Genomic DNA, 12,113 nt, shown 5'->3' with positions numbered 1-12,113 from the left:
TCAATATTCGAAAACGGGAAGCAATTATTCTGCTGCGGAGTCCCAGACTTTTGTCTTAAACAAAACGGGCTTTCCTGGCGCTCTTTCTAGAGATGCAGAGAAGAGCCAGCCCTATCATTAGGCAGAGTGGGGTGGCTGCCTCAGGTGGCAGTTGCTAGAGGGGGGCAGATAGGGAATAGCAGTGAGATGTTGGAGGATAGAACTGGGTATGCCTTGCAGGCTGCTCTGTGCCACTGCTCTCAGGTCTGAGGTGAATATAATTCCGTTGACAGTGCTGAAGTGAGATTCAACTGGCAGATGTAAGGTGGCATAGTGTATATGTGTGTGTGTGTGTGTGTGTGTGTGTGTGTGTGTGTGTGTGATAATCTTGCTCTTTGCCTCAGTCGGTAAAATGTCTTGGACCAGCCCTGGGACTGGTGGATCTGGTTTTGACCCCTTGCCCTAAAATAGATGTCATTGGCTTAAACTGATCTTCTGCCCAGTTTTTCCCCAGCCTCCTGAAACCTCCATCTTGGGAGCTGTGTCTCTTCCCATGATTTAGTGTTGATGCATAAAATGTTGTAGATAGATGAGAGAATTCAGGAAGGTTTCACAAGCTAGGACTCCTCCGAGACCGGAACTTCCTGCTCATGGAGACTGAGCTGCCATCTCCCAGGTGTTCTCTGCTTTGACTCAGTGTGCAGGAGAGCTACAGAACGGGTTGGACCTCCTGCTCTTCTGGTTTTTAGATGGGTCCTGGACAGATTTCCACCCCATCAGACCATTTATAACTGAAGATTTCTACTGTCTTTATGTTGCTTCCTTTGGTTTTGATACTGCTTTGATTTGCATGTGGTTTTTTTTAATCTGTTTCAAAACAGTGTCCTCTTGTTGATCTGATAACAGAAAGAGCAATGTGGCCGCAGATGGGCGGCCTGGGATGGTAAGTAGGAGTGGGGTGATGATCTCATTCCTCAGGTCTTTGTAAAGGGGACAGGACAGGAGCACATGAGCCACTGTTTCCAGATTGCCATCTCCACAGGGGCAGAGTCGTTTCTCAGTTGGGATCTTTTGGAGTCTGCCCTCAAGTACGGCAGAGGGCATCACATCCAATCTGGCCAATGTGAAGGCACGTCTGTATTTTGGGATAGTTAATTTATACAAATATGGCGAAGGGAATCAAATCTTGATCATTTGATTGTCCTTTTTACCCATTGTTGTCTTTTTAATTGTATATAGTGCTTGTTTTATGTTGCTATGGCCGTTGGCTAATGCAAATAAAATTTATCTATGTCTATGTCCTCTTGTTGTTATATTGTGATTCCCCTTTCCCTCCCTCCTCCATTGGTCAGGTATAAATAATAAAGACAAGTTACTGTTTATGAGTGCAACATAACTGTGAAACTTTCTTCCACAACCCAAGTCGATGAGCTGGATTCAGCTAATGAGGACTGTCAGCAGAAGCCCTGTGCAAGGACTTCCACTTGTGAAACAAGACTTCCCCTGCTCTCCTCCCCTGCCCCACTACAGTGTTTGGAGGGGGGGCAGGACAACCTCTGGAACAGCATGTGAGGGCCGGGAGGGGGAGATAGTTCCTAGTAAGCAGAAAAACCTGATGGAGCAATTGCCTTTATGCAACATTGAATTGGTTATGTACTGAAGTTCTCACCCTGGGCCAGCAGGGGGAAACTGTAGATAGTTATGCAAATGAAGGATCGAAAGTGACGTTCAGTGATTGGATAGTTTTAGAAAGTTGCTACAGTTACGTTGTTCTGGAGCTCTATATAAGCAGGCTGACTGAGCTCTTCAGTTCTGTTCTGTTCTGGCCTTTGAATAAACAAGAGCTGTTTGAAGAATCGCTGTGTCGTCTGATATGTTCGCCCACAACTTAACAGAATTCCTCTCACAATCTCTATAACATAAAGACCTACTTAACACCTATTAAGCATCAGCTGGTCCCTTAAATGTTTTGCCACAATTTGTTAATTAATTTCATAATATATATATATACCACTTGGTTGTTTAAAATACTCTCAAAGCATTTTGCTCTTGATATGTGCTGCCTTCTGAGGCCCTTCTCTGTGTGTCTCCTCCTCGAGAGGTCCAGAGGGTGGCAACACGGGAATGGGCCTTCTCTGCAGTGGCTCCCCATCTGTGGAATGCTCTCCCCAGGGAAGGTGGCCTGGCGCCTTCATTATACACCTTTAGGCACCAGGCAAAAAGCTTCCTTTTTAACCAGGCCTTTGGCTGACCTGATTGACATCCCATACCCTTTTAAAATGTGGCTCTTTTGGAGGGGATGCTATTTGGTTATTGTTTTTTATTTTATTTTATTTTATATATTGTGTTCTTTTCTGCAAACTGCCCTGAGACCTCCAGGTACAGGAGGGTATATTAATTCAATAAATAAAATAAAATAAATAAATCAAGAGCTACACTAAACAACTTGCTCAGATGTAAGCTCTGTTGAAATCAAAGGGACTTTGAGCACATGCTAACTTATCACACGGATGCCAGTAAATACTCTACAGCTCATGGCAGGTACTTCGATTGAGGAGGCAGCCTGTGGAGGACATTTTAAATTCATTCATTCTACAGACATTTTGTATTCATTTGTGCTTCCTTTACCTGCCCTTGTTTAGAATGCCCGAAGCCTCTCGCTTATAACTGAGTGTATCTGGGATCAAGATATCAACATCTATGGGAGCAGAGGATCTATACAGAACATCTGCATGATCCTTGTGTCCATTCCAGTAATACAATTTATACTTCATTTTCAAATAAACCGATTGCCTAAATTCTACCATAGTTCTAATTTAATTAGCATTATTTAAGGTATTTATATACTGCTTAATTTGCTAACTCTACAAGCTGCCGACATAAAAAGAAATTATAAAAAGCATACAATGGATAAAATCAATGAAGATGAATAATAAAAAAGGGGAAAGTCTGTTTTTTATGTAGTCTTTACCAAGGTATCTCAAGTAATATTTTTAATGGAGAACAGAACTAATTCTGCAGCATCTCTTTAGCCCTCCCTTCTCCAATGATAAGATGTTTTTCTTCTTGCTAATTTGAATCTCTAATATTTACCTTTGTGACACAGAGGTCATTTCCATTTATATTCCTTAAGCAGCACCCTTTGCAATGACAATTCAAGATCAACAGAAAGATCAAAGGAAGCACATTATGTCCCTGTACTAATTTGCTTTCTGTTTGATTATTTCTCTTTCTGTAAAATTATTCAACGGAAAATCTTTTTCACAAATGGCACAGCATCCATTCTTTCCATAACCATTTTTTTTGCTATTGTGGTTGCTTGCAAAATGTATATTGACAAATGCCACTTTGTCAGCTAATCAAACACAGCATCTCCCATTGTTTGATTTAATACAGATATTAGATGCTGGTTGAGCTTTTAATATTTGTTGTACTGACATCAAAGTCCACTGCAGTCCAACTGATCTGTCTCTGTGTTTGTGTGTACAGATTTCAAACATAATGTATAGTTAGATGCCTTTTGTTTTAACACTGCTTGAATACTTACTTTGTTGAGACTTCTTTCTTGAATGCATTATGCTTCCTCCTACATTAAGTTTGTTTCCTGATGCACCACTCTAAAAGATAGGAGGATGAAAGTTAACTCCAGGAAAGGCACGTTAACCTGGTGCAGCATTTTGGAATTACCAGCTGCACTGATCCAGCCTGCCTGACTTGGCTATCAAAAAGCAACATGACACCATTTCTTCATTACCTTCCACATGTTGGGAAGGGAACTTAGGAAACAAGCTGCCTTCTGTACTTGGCTTTTAAATCGTGCAGATAACAGAGCTGGTGACAAGAACACAATGAAGAGGCTCCAGTTACAGATAGGTAGCCGTGTGGGTCTGCCATAGTCAAAACAAAAAAATTCCTTCCAGTAGCACCTTAAAGACCAACTAAGTTAGTTCTTGGTATGAGCTTTCGTGTGCATGCACACTTCTTCAGATACACTGAAACAGAAGTTGCCAGATCCTTCTATATAGTGAGAAGGTGGGGAGGGGTATTACTCAGAAGGGTGGTGGGAATGGGTGATTGGCAGATAGCTGTGATGAGCCTGTTGACGACTCTTAACGACTGCAATAGGTCTTACAGGAAAAAGCAAGGGGTGAGAAGGTGGAAAATGGCTTTGTCATGTATAATGAGATAAGAATCCAATGTCTTTGTTCAGACCAGGTCTCTCCATGGTTTTAAGTTTGGTAATGAGTTGCAATTCAGCAGCTTCTCTTTCCAACAGTGTCCTTCAGCTCTCTATATTGGACAAACAGGCCAAACCTTACGCCAAAGAATAAACGGACATAAATCTGACACCAAGAATCACAAGACAGAGAAACCAGTAGGAGAACACTTCAATCTCCCAGGACATTCTATACAAGATCTCAAAGTAGCTGTTTTACTACAAAGGAATTTCAGAAATAGACTGGAAAGAGAAGCTGCTGAATTGCAACTCATTACCAAACTTAAAACCATGGAGAGACCTGGTCTGAACAAAGACATTGGATTCTTATCTCATTATACATGACAAAGCCATTTTTCACCTTCTCACCCCTTGCTTTTTCCTGTAAGACCTATTGCAGTCGTTAAGAGTCGTCAACAGGCTCATCACAGCTATCTGCCAATCACCCATTCCCACCACCCTTCTGAGTAATACCCCTCCCCACCTTCTCACTATATAGAAGGATCTGGCAACTTCTGTTTCAGTGTATCTGAAGAAGTGTGCATGCACACGAAAGCTCATACCAAGAACTAACTTAGTTGGTCTTTAAGGTGCTACTGGAAGGAATTTTTTTTGTTTTGACAATGAAGAGGGTGAGGCTAACAAGCTCATCCCTGATCTCAGAGGTGGATTTAGGGCACTGCAACCGGTTCCGGCATACAGTGGTACCTTGGTTCTCGAACTCAATCCATTCTGGACATCCGTTCGACTTCCAAAACATTCTAAAGCCAAGGCACGGCTTCTGATTGGCTGATTGGCCGTGGAAACAATGCCGACAGCTGAAACGGACGTTCGGCTTCCAAAAAATGTTTGCAAACCAGAACACTTACTTCTGGGTTGGTGCATTTGGGAGCCAATTTGTTTGTCAGCTAAGCCGTTCAGGAACCAAGGTCCCACTGTACTGGGTGTTGAGCCTAGAGGACACTGCAGGGCATTGCAACTGCAGTGGTACCTCTGGTTGCAAATGGGATCCATTCCGGAGGCCCGTTCCTAATATGAAAAGAGCGCAACCTGAAGTGCTGTATCTGCGCAGGTGCGTGGCGCAATTTGGTGCTTGTGTCCATGCGCGAATTTAGCGCTTCTGTGCATGCGTGAGTGGCAAAACCCGGAAGTAACCCTTTCTGGTACTTCCAGGTCACTGTGGGACGTAATCTGAAAGAATGTAACATGAAGCAAATGTAACATGAGGTATGACTGTATGACATAGTGAATTGAGCAGGATGAAAGGCAAGAGGGTGTGTGTGTGTGTGTGTGTGTGTGTGTGTGAAATTTTGGCCTCATACAGTGTGCCACTGCAATTTGAAAGAACAAAGTTCACCGCTGCTGCTCTCCATTCATTGCATGAGGTAGAAGGAGCCAATGTGGACTGCTCTTGATATTGAGGACTCCCATCTCCCATCATCATCGGTTGTTGGCTATGCTGGCAAGCGCTGTTGGGAGTTATTGTCCAAAAGATCCTGGTGTGAGGGTTGAATGCCTTAAGAGGGCTCTCATTTTTGTTGCTGTTTTCTTGACTGAGGCACTGACTGCTTTTTCTCTTACCATTTGCATCATGATGGCCCTTGCCACAGCTACTCTGCCTTATAGCTCCCTGACTTTGCAAGAGAAGGAAAAATTATTATGGAGATGGGTGTGGCAAATTCTCTCTCTCAGCTAATAAATCTTACTGGTTTCAATGAAAGCCCACAAGTTTTGTTTTCCTTCTAAGCCCAATTAATTGCTATGCCAGTGTTCATTATTTGAATGCTGTTAACACTGCAAATCTCAGACCGCAGTGCAATAACCATGTATACAAAAAATAAACAAATGCCAAAAAAAGTGATTTGTGTTTGAAATCAATTTACTTTGCTGTAATTGTAAAAGCAGTGCAAACATAATGGTTTTAATAGGTTAATGCTGCCTCATTATCCTCTTCTCAGCTCCCATTTGTTTCACTGGCAAATATGTTGCACATGTTTTGTTATATCATTTGGGCTGGAGGTTCAAGGACAAACATGTAATCCACTCCTCTCCAGAGTTTGTTAATACAGAAACCCAACTATTTCTGTTTCGTTTAATTGCAGAGCTTTCCTTTTATTTACAGTAGTTTTGAATCACAATATCACCAATGCAAAAGGGGAGGCGGGTGGCTCTGTGGTCTAAACCACTGATCCTATTGAACTTGGTGACTGGAAGGTTGGCAGTTTGAATCTGCACAGCGGTTGTTAGCGCCTGTTGGTCTGTCCCAGCTTCTGCCAACCTAGCAGTTCGAAAGCATGTCAGTGCATGTAGATAAATAGGTACCATTGCGGTGGGAAGGTAAATGGCATTTCCGTGCACTCTGGTTTCCATCATGGTGTTCCGTTGCCCCAGAAGTGGTTAAGTCATGCTGGCCACATGACCTGGAAAGCTGTCTGTGGACAAACGGAGGCTCCTTTGGCCTGAAGCAAGATGAGCGCCACACCCCATAGTCACCTTTGTTTGGACCTAACTGTCCAGGAGTCCTTTATCACCATTGCAATATCACTGTGGGCTGTGTGTGTGCTCGGTTTTCAGGTAGTTCTCTGCTTTCTAAAACCAATGCTCTTTGGAACTGATCGAATTGCGACAGGAGCAGAAGAAATACACCATCGGCTCTGATGTAAGGATTTAAAACTTGTGCTATAGATTTCAATGGTACAATTCCAGGCAACAGAAAGGGTTGCCATGACCATACTCTCTGTTAAATACTCCCTGTTATCCCGTAGCATCAGAAATACACTTCCGTGAACAGAGATTCTATTAACCTGGTTGTTTGTGGCACCATCAGTCACAGTATCTATCTTACTGGACCAGCTGGGAATCGGGGCATTATACTCCTATCATGATATCTGTTTCCAGAAGGTCATTGTGCTGGTCCCGGGGGGAAGGTTACTGTTATCGTAGTCAAAGTTCAGTCCTGAGTCACTAGCCTGGAAATAGTTCACAAAGTGCGAGGCGAGGTCCGAAGCAGGAAGCCGGGCGGGGACAGGAACACTCAAAGATCAGAAGCAGGAGGCCGGACGGGGAACAGGAACGCTGGAAGGTCAGAAGCAGGAAGCCGGGCGGGGAACAGGAACACTGGAAGATCAGGTCTGGGTCCGGGTAAGAGCAGGTACTCAACAACGACGTTGCTCCCGCAACCTGGGACCGGGCTGACTGGCCTTTATCTTCTCTAAGGCCAGGGGCGGTCCCGGCCCCCAGGAGCCCCGCCTCTCCTGGCCTTAAGGCGAGCACTCCTCCTGGGAGAAACCAGTTCCCTTCGCCTCTCTGCCCTAAGCCTCTGCAGTTCAGGAGAGGCTGAAGGGTTACTGGGCCCCGGGGGAGACTCACCTGTAGCACTGAGTCCTCAACCACCTCTGGAGCCAGAATGGATTCACCTGGTGAATCCGGCACAGGTGCAGTCTCCTCAGAATCAAGACCCTGCCCCAGTTCAGCCGGCCCTGGAGGCGGGGACTCCTGTGCTGGCTGGGATTCCTCCGGTTCACTCTCTGAATCGGAATCCCAGGCCATCACAGTCATGCAGAGATGCAATTTTTTTGCGTATGAAAGTTGTGTTTCAGGGATCTGTTGTTTCATCCATGCTGTTTGACAATGACATGAAATTGTAAGTGTTGCTAGTAACTATTCTCTGCTAATGCCTTAGTTTTCATAAAACCACAGAGTTGTGAAGGCCAGCAGGACATCTACTACTATAGCATTCCTGATAGATGAACATCCTGCCACTGCTTGAAATGGAAGAGTAGCTGACTACTTTCCAAGGCAATTGATTCCAGTGTGTATGGGTTGAAGAAGTGAAACAGAGTGATTCTAAAATCTAACCTGAAAGTTTGGGGCTGAGGTAGGATTTGACCCGAGTTCTCCTGGCTCCAGGCTTGAACACCTGCCTACCCTTGCCAGCATCTGGGATCTATGCAGACCTGCTGTAGCAGCTATATATTTCCTTTGAAACTTTCTTCGTTTTAGTTTGCAATGGGTGGTATGCTTGAGGGGTGAATACTTCCCATTAAAAAACCCAAAACCTGGTATTCACCCATTATTGAGACTTTTGTACCTCAGAAAATGATGGTAAAAATCTATACTAAAAGCACAATTTTGCCTAGTTGAGGGGAAGGGGAATTTCTGCCCTGTTTATGGGCCGAACAATTTACTTCCAGTTTTGTATTCACTCTGACTAAATTTTCCCTGAGTGGTTGAAAACTATCAACAGCATGTTTGAAATCTTAACCACTAGCATATTGGCTCAAAGGTCTTTGAAGACTGTGCCAAAATGCATCAAAGATGAGCCATTTCCCCCCCCTATGAGGGCATGCCAGAACTTCATTTCTATAAAGCCGGTTTTCTACATCGGACATAACACATTATTCGATAATTTCTGCAATACCGAAAAAAACATTTTCTTGTCCTACTGACAGTTTATTGCCACAAGTTTATTAAACTGTTGTTTTCATGCACCATTTACACATTTCCTCTTGGTTTGAATAGCTTTCCCCTCCTCCCTTAGCTTTAGTTCTTAGAAGGCCCGCAACACATTCTTTCCAGTCATCTCCTTCTGAGGTTTGAAATCTGGGACATATTCCAAAACTTCCTAGTGTGGTCTGGATGCTGGCCAGCACACATGTTGTGCTGCACATGTCCTTATCTGAGGATGCAGCAAGCAAATGCTGAAGCACGATCAAGACCCTGTTGTCTTCTCCACTGGAAAATTCTCCCTCTCCACTTCCCCCATGTGGCCAGTAAACAGCATTCCCTGACTCCGAGCAGCTTGGGAAAGGAGCCAACCAACCAGCATTCTGTGTTCTCATTGTTTGTGATAGCAAAGCATTTTATTGGCTGTCAAAGGGCTAGCTAGCTCACTTGCTAGCGCTGACAATCTGCTCCATGAGCAAGTGCATCTGGGCTGCCATTATGGGTTGTACTGAGGCTTGAGGCAAGCAGCTATCACCGCAAATCTTATAATGCACGAAAAAGGAGTTAAAAAAAGAAAAAAGGACAACTAGACCTTGGTTTTTAATGTGCTTCATAACGCTAAGAAGGTTTTTTGTTTGTTTCAACTTCTTTCTTATAATTTCCCCCTCATGAAATGTAAAACCATATAAAAACCGTAAGTTACGAAACAGGCACACAATGTCAGCTTTCAAAGGGGCAAGGGATTTAAAAACAACAACATACACAAGATCTGAACAGGGAATTGTCAAGAGGGGGGAAAGTACAAAACCATCAGTGGGGGAAAATACCCAACACTCACAAAATGGAGGTGCCTTTTCCACCCACACCCCTCCACGTGCCCTCTTGATAAAATTATGTCAGGAACCCCCACCCCCATTTGTGCACTGGATATAACTGTGTATTCTTCTGAGCAGTGTTTACACTGGAGCAGAGGAGATTGTGAGGAGCAGGGTTACTCCAGAAAACAGGACAGGGGGAAGGAAGTTTTAAAAAGGGAGAAAATATAATACATTTTTTTCTTGCTTCTTCTAACCCTTTCTCTGTTTCCTGACCACACTTTAAAAAAAATTACTTGCCTGTCTTTGTTCATCTTTCTCTCTGCCATGCTATGTTTACACATGGGCTGAGCAGTTTTACCAGAAGGGATCTGGTGGGGCAGTTGAAACACCACATGCAAAACCTTGTCAGACTCTCACCAGTGGGGTAAAATTAATAAAGACTTTGCTTTCCCTGGTTTTGACCTTTTACAAAACAAGAGGTTTTGAAAGGAAAATTAGTCTTCCAGCTCTAGGAGTGACATACTTTTATCCTATTCTGAGAGCATGTTTAATAGAATGGATGGACTTTGGATCCAGCATGTCCAAAGTCTCCCTGTTTCACTCCTGACATGCCCCTCATTGCCTTCTCTGACATCTTGTGAGAGAACAACTGCACCTATCTGGCATATGACTGTCTTCATCACTTCAGAAAGAGTGTTCATGCCTGCATCTAACTCTGGCTGAAAATTATCTTTTAAAAATGTAAACTTTAAAGGCTACATGCACACCCATCCACAGATGGATCTACCGGTAAGTTGGCTGGTTTAATCCACTCCAAAGTGCTCCTTTGCCTGCAAATTTCATCCACTTATGTGAAAATGAAACAGATTTCAGTGGTACCTCGAGTTACAAATGCCTCAGGTTTCAAACGGTTCGGGTTACAAACTCCGCTAACCTGGAAGAGTTACCTCAAGTTGAGAACTTTGCCCCAGGATGAGGACAGAAATTGTGTGCCGGCGGTGCAGCGGCAGCAAGAGGCCCCATTAGCAAAAGCACGCCTCTAGTTAAGAACAGTTTCAGGTTAAGAACGGACCTCTGGAACAAATTAAGTTCTTAACTAGAGGTACCACTGTATAGTCATTTTTAGATTCCCAATTAGAGTCAATGGGGGCCAAACAGCTCTTTGGATTTGACAGATTGGATATGGATCTGAATAACCAATTGAATCGGAATGACACAGAGCAGATTAGGTTGTTTCCAAATGCTACAAGTTCAAGGCAAAACTTGTGGTTGCTGCACAGCCCTTAAGAGAAAGTCACAACAAGACTAGCAGTGCTACAAAGACCCAAGAAATATTTCTATGTGCCTGGACCATTCTGCATAATACAATATTCTTTTTCCAGCCAATCTGCTTAGGCCCTAGACTAGACAAAGCCAAAGTGTTAGAATAGGATACTGTACCATTCTTGGGCAGTGACTAGAATATTAGATGTAGGCTGCTTCCAGATGGGTGGCTTCTGGTGTTATTAATCATTACTCTTCCACAGCTCTACACTATTCCTTCCCCACCCTCCATAGTTTTGAATGGAAAGTTAAATTTTGATTCCCCTCATATTCGGAGTTATTGCAGCTAATCAGTTTTCCAGATGCCAACCAAACTGGAGGCTTAAGTAACCTTAAGATTGTGAAATTAATTTCGTAGAGGGGGAAAAGATTAGAAAAGTTTTCTTTTTTAGAAAAGACTTTGAAGTCTTTAAAAGGGGATTATTTATTTAGATACCAAAGCACCAAATCTTAAATTTTGTGTGCTGAGAATTAATTAGGCAAATGGAATTAAAGCCTTATATTATGAACAAAAGTAAAATCCGTATTTGAATGCAAATACATTCCCACTCAAGAACAAGTAATATATGAGGAGACACTGTTTTATCTTTTGAATTTTTCCAGGACAGAGCTTCATCCTCCCCTCTCCCTAAAATGTCACACAAATGATACAAGAAATTTAGCAAAAACCCCAATGAGAGAAGTAAAGTAAACAATATAGGGTATTAGCAGATGCCTCTGTGCACAGGACACCAGGTTGTTTAGAACCTGGATAATGATGTTCTGCATGAATCCATAGTTCCCAATGGCTGTGCATGCACTGTGTAATAAGCCTCAGATTTCTGATATACAGAAGTACCTCGGGTTAAGGACTTTATTCGTTCCGGAGCTGCGTTCTTAACCTGAAACCATTCTTAACCTGAGGTACCACTTTAGCTAATGGGGCCTCCCGCTGCCGCTGTGCCGCCAGAGCACGATTTCTGTTCTCATCCTGAAGCAACGTGAGCCAGTGTGGTGTAGTGGTTAAGAGCGGTAGTCTCGTAATCTGGGGAACCGGGTTCGCATCTCCGCTCCTCCACATGCAGCTGCTGGGTGACCTTGGGCTAGTCACACTTCTTTGAAGTCTCTCAGCCCCACTCACCTCACAGAGCGTTTGTTGTGGGGGAGGAAGGGAAAGGAGAATGTTAGCCGCTTTGAGACTCCTTAAAGGGAGTGAAAGGCGGGATATCAAATCCAAACTCCTCCTCTTCTTCTTCTTCTTCTTCTTCTTCTTCTTCTTCTTCTTCTTCTTCTTAAACCGAGGTACTACTTCCGGGTTAGCGGAGTCTGTAACCCGAAGTGTTTGTATAACC

Source organism: Podarcis muralis, chromosome 3 (genome assembly GCF_964188315.1).
Source record: "Podarcis muralis chromosome 3, rPodMur119.hap1.1, whole genome shotgun sequence".
In the NCBI taxonomy this organism is placed as follows: Eukaryota; Metazoa; Chordata; class Lepidosauria; order Squamata; family Lacertidae; genus Podarcis; species Podarcis muralis.
This window is presented reverse-complemented; position numbering follows the sequence as displayed.